The sequence below is a fragment of the Schistocerca serialis genome, chromosome 3, assembly GCF_023864345.2.
Source record: "Schistocerca serialis cubense isolate TAMUIC-IGC-003099 chromosome 3, iqSchSeri2.2, whole genome shotgun sequence".
In the NCBI taxonomy this organism is placed as follows: domain Eukaryota; kingdom Metazoa; phylum Arthropoda; class Insecta; order Orthoptera; family Acrididae; genus Schistocerca; species Schistocerca serialis.
The window spans coordinates 733,952,370-733,965,274 of record NC_064640.1 but is presented as its reverse complement, the minus strand read 5'-3'; the positions used below and the strand labels follow the sequence as shown (position 1 = coordinate 733,965,274).

Sequence of the window (12,905 nt, the reverse complement as noted above, 5' to 3'; positions counted from 1 at the left end):
AACGATGTATGACCTAACGTGAACCATACGTAAAGTAGCCAGCGACCACATTTTTCACTGTACACAATTCAAATTTTATGCAGTAGGTTAACTGTTAATTAAGTATCGGGATAACTGTGACGAATATCGGAAAAATAGACACCTCATTATCAAGCTGTGATGTGAAACTGTAAGATACGCAAACATCAATTTTTTGTGCCTTTTACTTTCCTCACAATTGATAGAGAAGTAATATACAGCGAAAAAAACACGCAAAACCGGAAGAGATACTTTTCAATTTTTTAAAGTAAAAGGAGAATCTGTATCGAAAAACTAACTCTGGGAGCCGATGTAACTTTGTTGCATTAACATACAGTATTTTTTACAGCAAGAAAATCGGAATTCTTATTTTTCTTATGTATTTGAATCCGCCGCCGCCGACCGGAGCTTGGGAAACGGCGACGACTCCAGTCGTGTTGCGGCCGTGTCGCCGTCTGCCAGGGTGGGAAAAGAGGAGGGGGCAGCGTCGCAGTCGCAGCCAACTGTCGCGTCTTGCACAACGTAACTTTAGTCCCCTTAGAGATTTATGGGCAGCCCAACAGGATTCATGGTGTCAGTTCCTTCCATCACTACTTCAGACATTAGTCGAGTCCAGGCCACATTGCGTTGTGGCACTTGTGAATTCTCGCTGGTGCCCTACATGATATTAGGCAGGTGTACCAGTTTCTTTGACTCTGCAGTGTTTAATCAGTGTGTGTGTTACTATTTTTCTATATATTACTGAGCAAGGTGGCGCACTACATAGCACACTGGACTCCCATTCAGGACGATGATGGTTAAAATCAATGTCCGACCATCCAGATTTAGATTTTCCATTATTTCCATAAATTGCTCCAGACAAATGCTGGGATGATTCCTTTGAAATGGCACAGCCAATATCCTTCCCATCCTGAATGCAAGCCAAGCTTGTGCTCTGTCTGTAGAAAAGGAGAAAGATTGGGTTTAAGCTAGTCTCCAGATTAGCTTGAAAGTAAGATATCTGCATAAGTTTGTAGGTCTCAAATACGTCCCTTAAAATTCTGTTCCATGGCAAATCAGTCATGACATTAGTACATAAATTAACAAATAAAATTATTTTATATCTTCTTTATGGACTGAGCTTTGCACAGTGTCAATTGAAGAGCAATAAAGGTATTTTTTTCTTCCAGTATAACAGCTATGAACATCGTACTCACATCAAATCCTGATTGAATTTTTATGATGAACTTTATGGGCTAATAGACATATTGTGAAACAGTTAATATGAAAAATTCCTTGAAAAGGTATTTACAAGGTGTTCTTGATAAACATGACATATTATAGAGCAGCATATTGATAACCTGATGTGAATCAACTGAAACAGTGATTACATGAAAGGGTTTCAGTCAATAAATTTAAATTTGTGCATCATACTTTTCCGCTAGTGACCACTAGTTCTTGCCTGAACTCAATCCTCTAGTCATCATCCATGAGTGGCATTTTAGCCTTCACTTGAAATATGCTGTAGTTATACTGTTCACAACAGTTAACAAATGTAAATGAGTTGTTCTCAATATTTCCAATAAACTTAAAATATTTGGCCATCTGAGGAATGGTGCTAGTGGATCAAGCTTAGCTAGGGTATATGGCATGCCACAAGAATGGATATTAAAAAGAATGTAACGCTATAACAAAACTTGCCAAGTGACTTGGCAGTGAAGATGGAATCTTACACAGAAAAATGATGAAAATGGCAGAAAATCAGAATTTAGACACTGCAGTGTACACTTGGTTCACGCAGGTACAGTCCATAAGTGGCCCTTTGAATTATGAAAAAGTGCTTCACTGAATAAGAAACTTTGGGATAATACTGACTTTAAAGTGACTACTGGCTGGCTTGTTGCTTGTTGTTGTGGTCTTCAGTCCAAAGACTGGCTGGATGCAGCTCTCCATGCTACTCTACCCTGTTCTTCCCTCTTCATCTCTGAGTAAATACTGCAACCTACATCCTTCTGTATTTGCTTAGTGTATTTGTCTCTCATTCTCCCTCTATGATTTACTTCCCTTCAATACTAAATTGGTGATCCCTTGATGCCTCAGAATGTGCCCTACCAACTGACAACTGATCCATTCTTCTAGTCACATTGTACCACAAATTGCTCTTCGCCCCACTTCTATTCAGTACATCCTCATTAGTTACATGATCTACCTATCTAAACTTAAGCATTTTTCTGTAGCACCACATTTCAAAAGCTGCTATTTCCTTTGTGCCCATGTTTCACTTCCATACATGGCTACACTCTGTACAAATACTTTCAGAAAAGAATTCCTGAAACTTAAATCTATACTTGATGTTAACAAATATCTCTTCTTCAGAAATGCTTTCCTTGCCATCACCAGCCGACATTTTATATCCTCTCTATTTCAAACATCATCCGTTATTTTGTTGCCCAAATAGCAAAACTCATCTACTTCTTTAAGTGTCTCACTTCCCAGTCTAATTACCTCAGCATCACCTGGTTTAATTCTACTACATTCTATTATCCTCATTTTGTTTTTGTTGGTGTTCATCTTATATCCTCCTTTCAAGACACTATTCATTCTGTTCAACTTCTCTACCAACTCCTTTTCTGTCTCTGATAGAATTATAATGTCTTCATCAAACCTCAAGGGTTTTATTTCTGCTTCCTGGGTTTTAATTCCTATTCCAAATTTTTCTTTTGTTTCCTTTACTACTTGCTCAGTACACAGATTGAATGACATCAGGGATAGTGTACAACACTGTCTCCCCTGCTTCTCAACCACTGCTTCCCATTTGTGCCACTCAAATCTTGTACTGCTTTTTGCTTCCTGTATTTTATGCCTGTCACCTTCAGAATTTCAAAGAGAGTATTCGAATCAACATTGTCAAAAGCTTCCTCTAAGTCTGCAAATCATATAAATAAGATAGGTCGTAGAGTCCCTATTGCCTCAAGTGTTCCTACATTACTTTGGAATCCAAACTGATCTTCCCTTAGGTCAGCTTATACTAGTTTTTGCATTTGTTTATAAAGATATCGAGTTATTATTTTGAAACTGTGCCTCGTTAAACTGATAGTTCATGTTATAACTTCAAGTTGAACAAATATATTTCAAGGACAATGCAATACATGAAAGTCACAGATCAAGTAAACAGAGTAAGATGTGTGTCACTTTAACAGTCAAATCATAACTGAGTCCAAGTCTCGCGGCCGCTGGCTGGCTGGCCGCTTAGGTGGCGCTGCTGCTGCATGGCTGGCAGACAGTGCCACATGTAGAGAATGCACGTAACTGCACAGCGGCACTTTGAAAGATTGGCAAGTCACAACAGTTCACTAATTTTCACACCGGTCAGCACCTTCTTTCTTAGGAATTGGAGTTATTACATTCTTCTTGAAGTCTGAGGGCATTTTTCCTGTCTCATACACCTTGCTCACAAGATGGAAGAGTTTCGTGCATGGCTGGCTCTCCGAACGTTATCAGTAGTTCTAATGGAATGTTGTCTACTCCCAGGAACTTGTTTCAACTTAGGACTTTCAGTGCTCTGTCAGATTTTTTATGCAGTAACATAGTGCCCATCTCATCTTCATCTACGTCCTCTTCCATTGACATAATATTGCCCTTAAGTGCATGGCACTTGTATAGACTCTCTATATAAACCTTCAAACTTCCTGCTTTCCCTTCTTTGCATAGAACTGGTTTTCCATCTGAGCGCTTGATATTCATACAGGTGGTTCTCTTTTCTCCAAAGGTCTCTTTAATTTTCCTATAGGCAGCATCTATATTACTCCCAGTGATATATGCCTCTACATCCTCACATTTGTCCTCCAGCCATTCCTGTTAGCCATTTTGCACTTCCTGTTGATCTCATTTCTGAGACGTTTCTATTCCTTTTCACCTCCTTCATTCACAGCATCTTAATATTTTCTCCTGTCATCAGTTAAATTCAATATCTCTTGTGTTACCCAAGGATTTCTACTAGTCATCATCTATTTACCTACTTCATCCTCTGCTGCCTTCACTATTTCAATTCTCAAAGCTACCCATTATTCTCCTGGCTGGGTTATGCACTTTATATCTAGGCACTGAATTGGGGAATTGGACACTCAAGGTGAAGAACTGTTTGCTGACACTGAAGCAGCAGATTGTTTCAAAGAGACTTTAAATAAATTTATCACCAAGTGCTATAACAAAAAAATATCTACAACATAGATGAAATTTCTTTGTATTGGAAGAAAATGCCAACAGAATCACTAGTTTCCTAGAAAGAAGTGTCAGTTCCTGGTTATAAGGCAAGAAAATCTTGCATCATTGCTATGGTGTGCAGAAATGTTACCAGATCACATAGGCTACCCTTTCTGTTCATAGGGAAACCCAAACTTGACACTGTTTTATGGGAGTAAAAAATAGTTGGTCACCTACAAGAATCAAAAGAATGCAAGGACAGATGCAAGCATTTTTACAGAATAATACCACCCTGTATTTATTTCTGAAGTGTAAAAGCAACGGCATGCAATTGGTAATTCTGAAAATGTTTTGTTGTCCCCAAGTCATCCCTCAAACTGTTCAATGCAAAGACAAAATGGAAAGTCTAAAGTTATTTTCTTGCCTCAGAACATTAATCCAGTCCTCTGGCATTAACTTATAGGATGCTGTGCACACAGTAGTAGAGGTTCAGACTGCTGTTGAGGACACTACTCTAGCAAAACATTGGAACAAACTCCTTCCATCAGATGAGCACCTCACTGGAACTGTAGAACCACCAACCATACATCTGTATTGCAACAGCATGGGATGGTTAAAGGATCTTCAAGATTTGGAGATTATGAACTGAAAAACATTCAAGACTGGTTCAAATGTGATACCAATGCTCCTGGTTATCGATTACTGACAGATGATGAGGCCATTGGCAATGTCATCAATGACCAAGATGCCTGCAGTGACAATATAGAGGCTAGTGATGACTGTACCATAAAAGAACCACACAGTGAGGAAGTTTTTCACTGCCTTGCAAACTTGAAGAGTGTGACGTCGTGCAGCTGTTGTGTTTAAAATGTGTGTGAGATTTAGTGACAACAGAAGCATGTCTCAGGTCTGGAGAAAATGTTAATTTACAACTCCTTTTCATAGTTGGTAGGGATGCTTTATTAGAAAATGAGTAATTTATGTAAGCTAGGTACAGTATTTGTAATACATACAAAAAACATGCACATTTGTATTTAATAGACAAATCTGTTTCTTCATTTCATATTCCTCCAATGACAGTGGTACTTTTTTTTCTGAAAAATGATTAGTTATGTAAAAAATCAGTTACCTGAACACCCCCAACCCCAAATTGTTTTGGATAATTGATGCTCTACTTTACTCACTACTTGCTTTTATGCAATAATACTACCCTTACAAATGATCGTTTACCACAGAAAATTATGTCATAAATATGAAGAATATGTTATGATTTTTGTCTGATTCTTTCAAACATTCGTAATTATGAGAATGACAATGGTTCCTAAACTTGTTGTTTGAGCAACTCAGTTATACATTTCTCCCACTTTCAGGTTTTCATCATTACATTCACCCAAAAATTAGAAAAATTCTGTACTATTAATAACTGCCATTCAGAGATTAAAATGCATATGCCTACACCTTCCTTGGAAATACTCTAATTTTTCCTGTCTTGAGACAAAAATAACCTAGACAGTATTCATCTATATAGACCTAAAAATGGATGCAAAATACCCAATTTTTTATTGTTTCTTCTTTGTATTCTTGATTATTACTGGCTAAAGTGCAAAGCTCAAAACAGAAGCAAGAAATGCTTGTAATGCATACACACCATCAAAACTACTGTATATGATTTAGGGACCTTGCCAGGCATGCAAATGGAAGATATGAACATGTCAATTTGTGTGACATTGCCCACATCCAGCAAGGGAGCCTGCAGCCACCAGTACAATAGGCTGGTCAAATATATGCTTACAGTAAATGGCAAATATAAGACCAACCAGTGGCTAGATTGCTCTCAGTTGCTATAATCCAACTTTTCCTCAGCAAGTGAACTATGACCACCACTGATGTTTATGTGGACAAATTGACAACTGTGTTGTATAGTGCTCTGACAGCTGAGCGATTGGTTTCAAGCCCCTCTAGTCATAGGTGGAACTTTGCTTCATGTTATAATTTCAATACACATGCATCGTAAAGAAGTAGTGCTTGGTTTTATATCATATTCAAACAGAAACTATTGCACTTTCATTTCTATCAGGAACTAAGGCTTATATTAATTATCACCAAGTATTATTGTTTGATTTCATGGACTAATAGACAATTGAAACCTATTGTTACAGAAAGTTTATTTGTGTTTAACAAACTGTGATGACACTATTTTTGAGCTTACAGTATGTGACCCACGAGAATTTCATAGTTCAGTTAAATTTCAGTGACTGCCTTTCTTCATAACCAGGATAAATAAGTAACAATATGCAGCCAGTATTTCAGCAATATGCCTTGGGTGAGGTGGTATTTTCATTCAGTTTTTGTTTTGTAATCTTGCTTATTTCTTGAAATTTAATTTTTGAGCCTTACGTATATTATCTGTGCTAATAAAATAACTGCAAGTATCGTTATAAGCTTCTTCATCTCTTTCACTGTCTTACTCTGAATCACAGTGATATTATTCTCCACTGTCTAGTGTTTCTTCCTCACTGGGTAATTAATGTAATATACAAGGTGTTTCTCATCACCATTTAAAAATTTCCGAAGTGATATAAATGATGCTGAGTCAATTAATTTAAGACACGTGGGATTGCAAATGTCACAAAATATCCCCAAAGTGGGTGACAAATGTTCAACAGATGATGTCACCACCTGGAGTACTTCATTGTAGATGCACCAGTTGAACCTATCAGTTTGTTGCACCTGCTCATCTCAAACCTACTCAAGTATTCCCGTCAGTGTGGTTCTGGGCTCCCATGCATGACTTCAGTGCACGGGGCTCAGAGTTTGAGTCTTGTGTCTGGCGAGCAGTATTTTTTCATTCCATTAAACAATTATGTGTTTACATTGAAGTAAGGTTTATTATTTTATTTACTGGTCTCGCAGTCACCACTCGTTAATACAAAGTACAATTATGTGTTTACATTGAAGTAAGGTTTATTATTTTATTTACTGGTCTCCCAGTCACCACTCATTAATACAAAGTACAATACAACTAAAACGTACAATATTGCATCACAAGTAAATGGGTATAAGCTTCCATACTGCATTGTTACCAGTAAATGATTTATGTTTTCTTTACTACATAATTTCTGTAAACAGAAAAAAGGAGGAAAAAGGAAAGAAGCACAAGATAAAAACAGCTTTTACTTGGTTACAGAAAGGACCATAAATTTGCAAATTCAACATTTACAACAGACCACATTCACAAAAGATGTCTGAAATTTGCACTGTTTGCTTTAGTGCAACTACTGCATCACTCAATAATCTCTTCGTGCCCTAGGGCAACTGCTGCATGTGCAATGAGGTATGCCATCTGGTGATGTCAGATGTTCAGTATTTCTCATTCCTTTTTGGGGTATTTCCAGACTTTTGTAACTCCATGTGCCTTAAATTAAATTACTTGTCTCATCATCAACTATGGCACTTTTGGGGCTTTTAAATTCTGATAAGAATCACCCTGTATTCATTGTAGTTTTCAGATATTATTCTTATAAACATATAAAAACATGGTGATCATAACACTTTAATCATAACCAACAAAATGAATCACAATTTGAACTGAGTAGCACTTCTGGTAAAATAATAATAACTTGAAATTAAATTATTTATGTGATCAAAGTCATGGGATTGATCATATCAGAGTATTGTAGTATACCATGTAATAGGATGGATGAAAGAGAATATGACTTACTCTATTCAGTGTTTAGGGCAATATTGAGTACATCAAAGGTGCAAATGTCAAGTACTGTTGGATGGAATCAATTGCCAATAGTACTTCTGAACTAATTTATCGCAAGTATGATTGGTAGCTGGGAGAAACAAATTTGTAAGATGAACTTTTGTTGTTGTTTAAGATATTTTCCCGGTTTTTACTTCTTCTTAAATGGGTAGTTTTTCAAAATACATGGAGTCGGCTCTGTTCAGTTTCTGGAGTCGACTCTGTTCAGTTTCATAAATTTTGTGATTAATTGTTTATCTTGTTCTGTGAACCTTCAAATACTCTTTTAAAGTTATGCACATTAATTTTTTGAGGTTTTTTTATACACTAGTATAGTAATAGCATTTCAGATGACTAATGTTTTTGTCTACTGTGGAAGTGATTTTAGAAACTCACAGTAACAACTAACCACTTGCAGTTGGGGATTCCTCTGATGTATCTGCATCTGTATGTATTGCAGTAGCAACTTCCAGTGAGCTACTACTACTAGCATATAATGGAAGACCAATGTAGTACTCAACATCTTGTGGTGTTGGGAGAGGCCATTGTAGCAACCCTTCCTCAGATCTCTGCAGGATGCTAAGAGGTGGCAGTGCTGAAGGCTGCTGGGCACTGCTTACTTCTGCCTGCTTGTCTCTGTATCATACAAAGCAGATCAAGTTCAGAGGGCAGCAGATTTGTTTGAAAGGAAGAAAGGAATGAAATAGAGGTTAGTGTCAAATTTTAGTTGAGAGTGAAATCACTAGGTACAGGACTCTAGCTTATGGTGGATGAATGACAAGGATGGATGTGGTCTTATCAAAAGACTCAACCAAATATTTTTGATGCATGATCAATAGAAATTATGGAAAACCAACATTGTGATGGAGAGGCAAAAATTGAAACCACTTGATCCATGTGTGAATCTAATACCCCATGTGCATGTTTTCATTCAGTCCTGTTTGAAATTTGACAGTCTGCCCAAGGATCTCTGAGTATTTACAAACATGCTGGCCCTTATCAATCATGGACCACAGAACTAAAAACCACAGGTATGCTGGAGAGAGAACACAGCTATTACAACAGCAAATGTAACAGCTGGTATGCCATGCAATCAGGAAATCATCCGGCCATTGCCATGAAAGATAAGCCAAACTGTGGGACACAATGGCATAGTATGCACCATCATGGCGGTTGTGCAGACAGCAGGTGAATAACAAACTAGGATTACCTTAATTCAGGAAAATTTGTTATCCACAGAATGAGCTACCATTGGTAACACTGTGTTGATAATAATGTTTACAACTAAAAATAGTGAGCAAACGTAAAGGAGAGGATGAGTGGGCCAGTGTCTGATTAAGTGAGACAATATGGAGGTAGCACTTGTTGATTCTTTAACAAGATGAAATGGTTAGTTGTAAGGAATAAAATGATTTTGTCAACATTTTATAAAATTTTACTGTACAAGACTGGCACAGAGTCTAAATATTTTAACATTCTCAAAAGAGACAGTGACAGAAAAAAAAACATGGTAAGGCTCTACACATCAAGTGGCACAGTTGGTCTAACAAATGTGCCTGGGTGAATAGCTGAGCATTTGGTGAATGACTGTCTAGCAATGGTGAAATTGCAATGAAGCAGGCTGGTAGTGGCAGGGGCTCACAGTGTCACTGGCATAGATGTAAAGTATGGTGCAGTAAGGTATTGAGGGGTTAATGCAAGCAAACACACTTCACCTACAATAATTACTGTTCTGCTAGAAGCCTTAACAGCAGCATTATTTGTGAATTTCCTGTTGCATACATTTCAGGAGAAACACTGCTTTGACCTTTGTTCTGTTGTATTATACAGCATTTCTTGTATTGTATAACATCTGAGTTTTCCATGGACAGCTACAGAATACAGACATGAAGATAAGTATAGTCATATACACGGTGCTTATAATTAAACTTTCCCTAGTTGAGAGAGCCCCCACAAAAAACTAGTGAGCGTACGACAATGAAACTTAGTGGAAACATTTGTAAGGATTTGTGGAAGATGAATACTTTGTAAACCATTGAAAGAAAGACATTTAATTTCCACACTACAGAGTAACATCTGTTAATTACATACCATTTTTATGTTCCAGGTTACAAATGTTGCTCAATACTATGACTATTTGCTACCAATACGGCGTGGAACTGTATTAGGGATACCAATTCATAATTGTTCGTATTACTTTTCAAACAGTGGACCATGAAATGTTCAGCTGTTGTCACACAGCTTGTGAACTGATTGAAGATTGCACAATTCATCCACAATTCTCAGCCACATGACAGTAACTTCTTCAACAATCTGGACCACAATTGTCCATCAGCCTCTCCCAGGAGCAATTTCCAAAACACCAGTTAATACAAACTTCCTAATAACGTTCTTCAAGAAAGAGGACCTGGCCATATTCCTTTAATGTGTCAATATTCATGAAGAATATGCTGCTTATTTTGATAAAACAGCTTTATGAGTGAAGCCTTGCTCACCTAGTCCAAGCTCATGTTGACTGACTGCTACTGTATTGCAAACTGATGCTTGTATTTCAATCCTGCTTCACCATACCACTACCAACACCTAACAACAAGTCATTACACTAGCACTACTAACAATGCAAATCCTGCAGCACAGAGCCTGAACATCATACTTATACAACTGGATACCTCTACACTAAATAGTTTTCCTTCTACACTGGCTTGTCATCCTCAGCCCACAGGCATCACTGAATGCAGATATGAAAGAGCATGTGGTCAGCACCCTGCTCTCCTTGCCACTGTCAGTTTTCATGACCAAAAATGCTGCTTCTCAACAAAGTATCTCCTCAATTGACCTCAAAAGGGCTGAGTGCACCCCACTTGCCAACAGATGGTCACCGGTTCAAGTGTTAACCAACGCTAGCAGCATTTCACTTCAGTGATCTGACTGGAACTGATGTTACCACTGCAACACGGCCACTGATAGATAATTATACACAAAAATAATTAATTAAATGATTAATAATTTCTTGTAAATTATCCTAAATTTCAATATGGCATTCAGACATATATAGAAGGGGATTCACATTGCATAAGGAGAATAGTGTACATGTATTTTTTTACATTTCTATCAAGCAATATTTTCTATCAGGCAAAATCTCATTCTTTTAGTTGATTCATCTGTGGTTTCTTGGTAAATTCTGTATATCATATTAACTAAATGAAAGACTCCTTTAGTCTTGCTTCGAAAACTTCATTCTTACTGTATGACATAGGTTTCAGGAAAATAGGTTTGTAACCTGAAACCTAGGTCATACAGGAATACTGAAGGTTGTGAAACAGGGTTAAAAAAGTGTTTCACTTCCAGAATGAGATTTTCACTCTGCAGCGGAGTGTGCGCTGATATGAAACTTCCTGGCAGATTAAATCTGTGTGCCCGACCGAGACTCGAACTCGGGACCTTTGCCTTTCGCGGGCAAGTGCTCTACCACTGAGCTACCGAAGCACGACTCACGCCCGGTACTCACAGCTTTACTTCTGCCAGTACCTCGTCTCCTACCTTCCAAACTTTACAGAAGCTCTCCTGCGAACCTTGCAGAACTAGCACTCCTGAAAGAAAGGATATTGCGGAGACATGGCTGTGGCTAAGCCATGTCTCCGCAATATCCTTTCTTTCAGGAGTGCTAGTTCTGCAAGGTTCGCAGGAGAGCTTCTGTAAAGTTTGGGAGGTAGGAGACGAGGTACTGGCAGAAGTAAAGCTGTGAGTACCGGGCGTGAGTCGTGCTTCGGTAGCTCAGTGGTAGAGCACTTGCCCGCAAAAGGCAAAGGTCCCGAGTTCGAGTCTCGGTCGGGCACACCGTTTTAATCTGCCAGGACATTTCAGTGTTTCACTTAGTTAATACAAAATCACATTAGATCTTGTTGTAATCAAAAACAGTGAAAGTATTCCTAGCTAAACTGTAAAACATTGTATGGTTTTCAGAGTAACAGTTTGTTGTTATGCCTATCTATAAGTAGTCAAACTTCACTCAAAATTGTCAGTTTGCAGTTAGATAGCTCACAAGTAAGAACTCAAGAACTTTAACAATTAATAGCTTTTGAATGATTTCTGGAACCTAAATTAATTAACATTTCAGTCAACCTGTGCTGTGACAAGCAAGAGTGAAGAGTGTTATTTACATCAAAACTAGTCACAGTTGCACATGGTGCTTCCCATTATAGACTTGCTTAAAAGAACCATCAAAGCGTAACCTTTTTCTAATGAATTACTACAGAAGAATGCTAAGTGCAAGTTTTGGCATGTGTAAATGTGAAATGTTCTTTGTACTGCAATATAACTTCACTAACATAATTGTAGAGCAGATGTGGTTCAATAAGCTGGCAAATTTCTGTAATTGACAAATTGGTCACTGTTTCTAATACCAAACTTAGTGAAGAACAAATGAGTGTGTTAGTTCAATGTAAACAAGGGTGTTGTGTACATCTTTGAGTAAATACCATCTTGCACTCATTTATACTTTTCAGCTTTGCGCCAATCAAAAGGGGGGCTACTGAGGGGAGACTATGAGAACCAGGTTAAATAGGAAAGTGAACATAATGACTGTATACCTGTTCACCTGTAATTAACTTGAAAACACAAATATATCAGAAAAAGTAACTCAATATGTGTTTATATTTAGACATTAATGAGGATAAACTTACTCTTCTTCTATTTGCTTCTCGGTATATTCAGTTGGTGCCCTGCCTGGCATTGTGTCATTAAAGGTGGACGCAGATACTGTTTCAGCCATAGCTGACACAGACACTCCCATTATCCTCTGTTCTGAAAACCTAGAACCATGATTAAGCATGAGACAATCTGGGCAACAGTGTGTGTAGGAGCTTGTTTTTTTAGCCTTTATGTTGCTTATTCATTTATATTCTACACCAGTTAAAAATATAAAGATACTTGGATACCTGTTTCTACATACGTCAAA

The 12,905-nt window shown here is 37.7% G+C and overlaps 1 non-coding gene across 1 annotated transcript; it reads left to right on the top strand.

Moving 5' to 3' along the window:
- Positions 1–11,710: 11,710 nt before the first annotated feature.
- Positions 11,711–11,784, top strand: Trnal-caa (transfer RNA leucine (anticodon CAA)). The gene has a single exon. It is a non-coding gene; the product is annotated as a tRNA-Leu (tRNA).
- Positions 11,785–12,905: the final 1,121 nt, after the last annotated feature.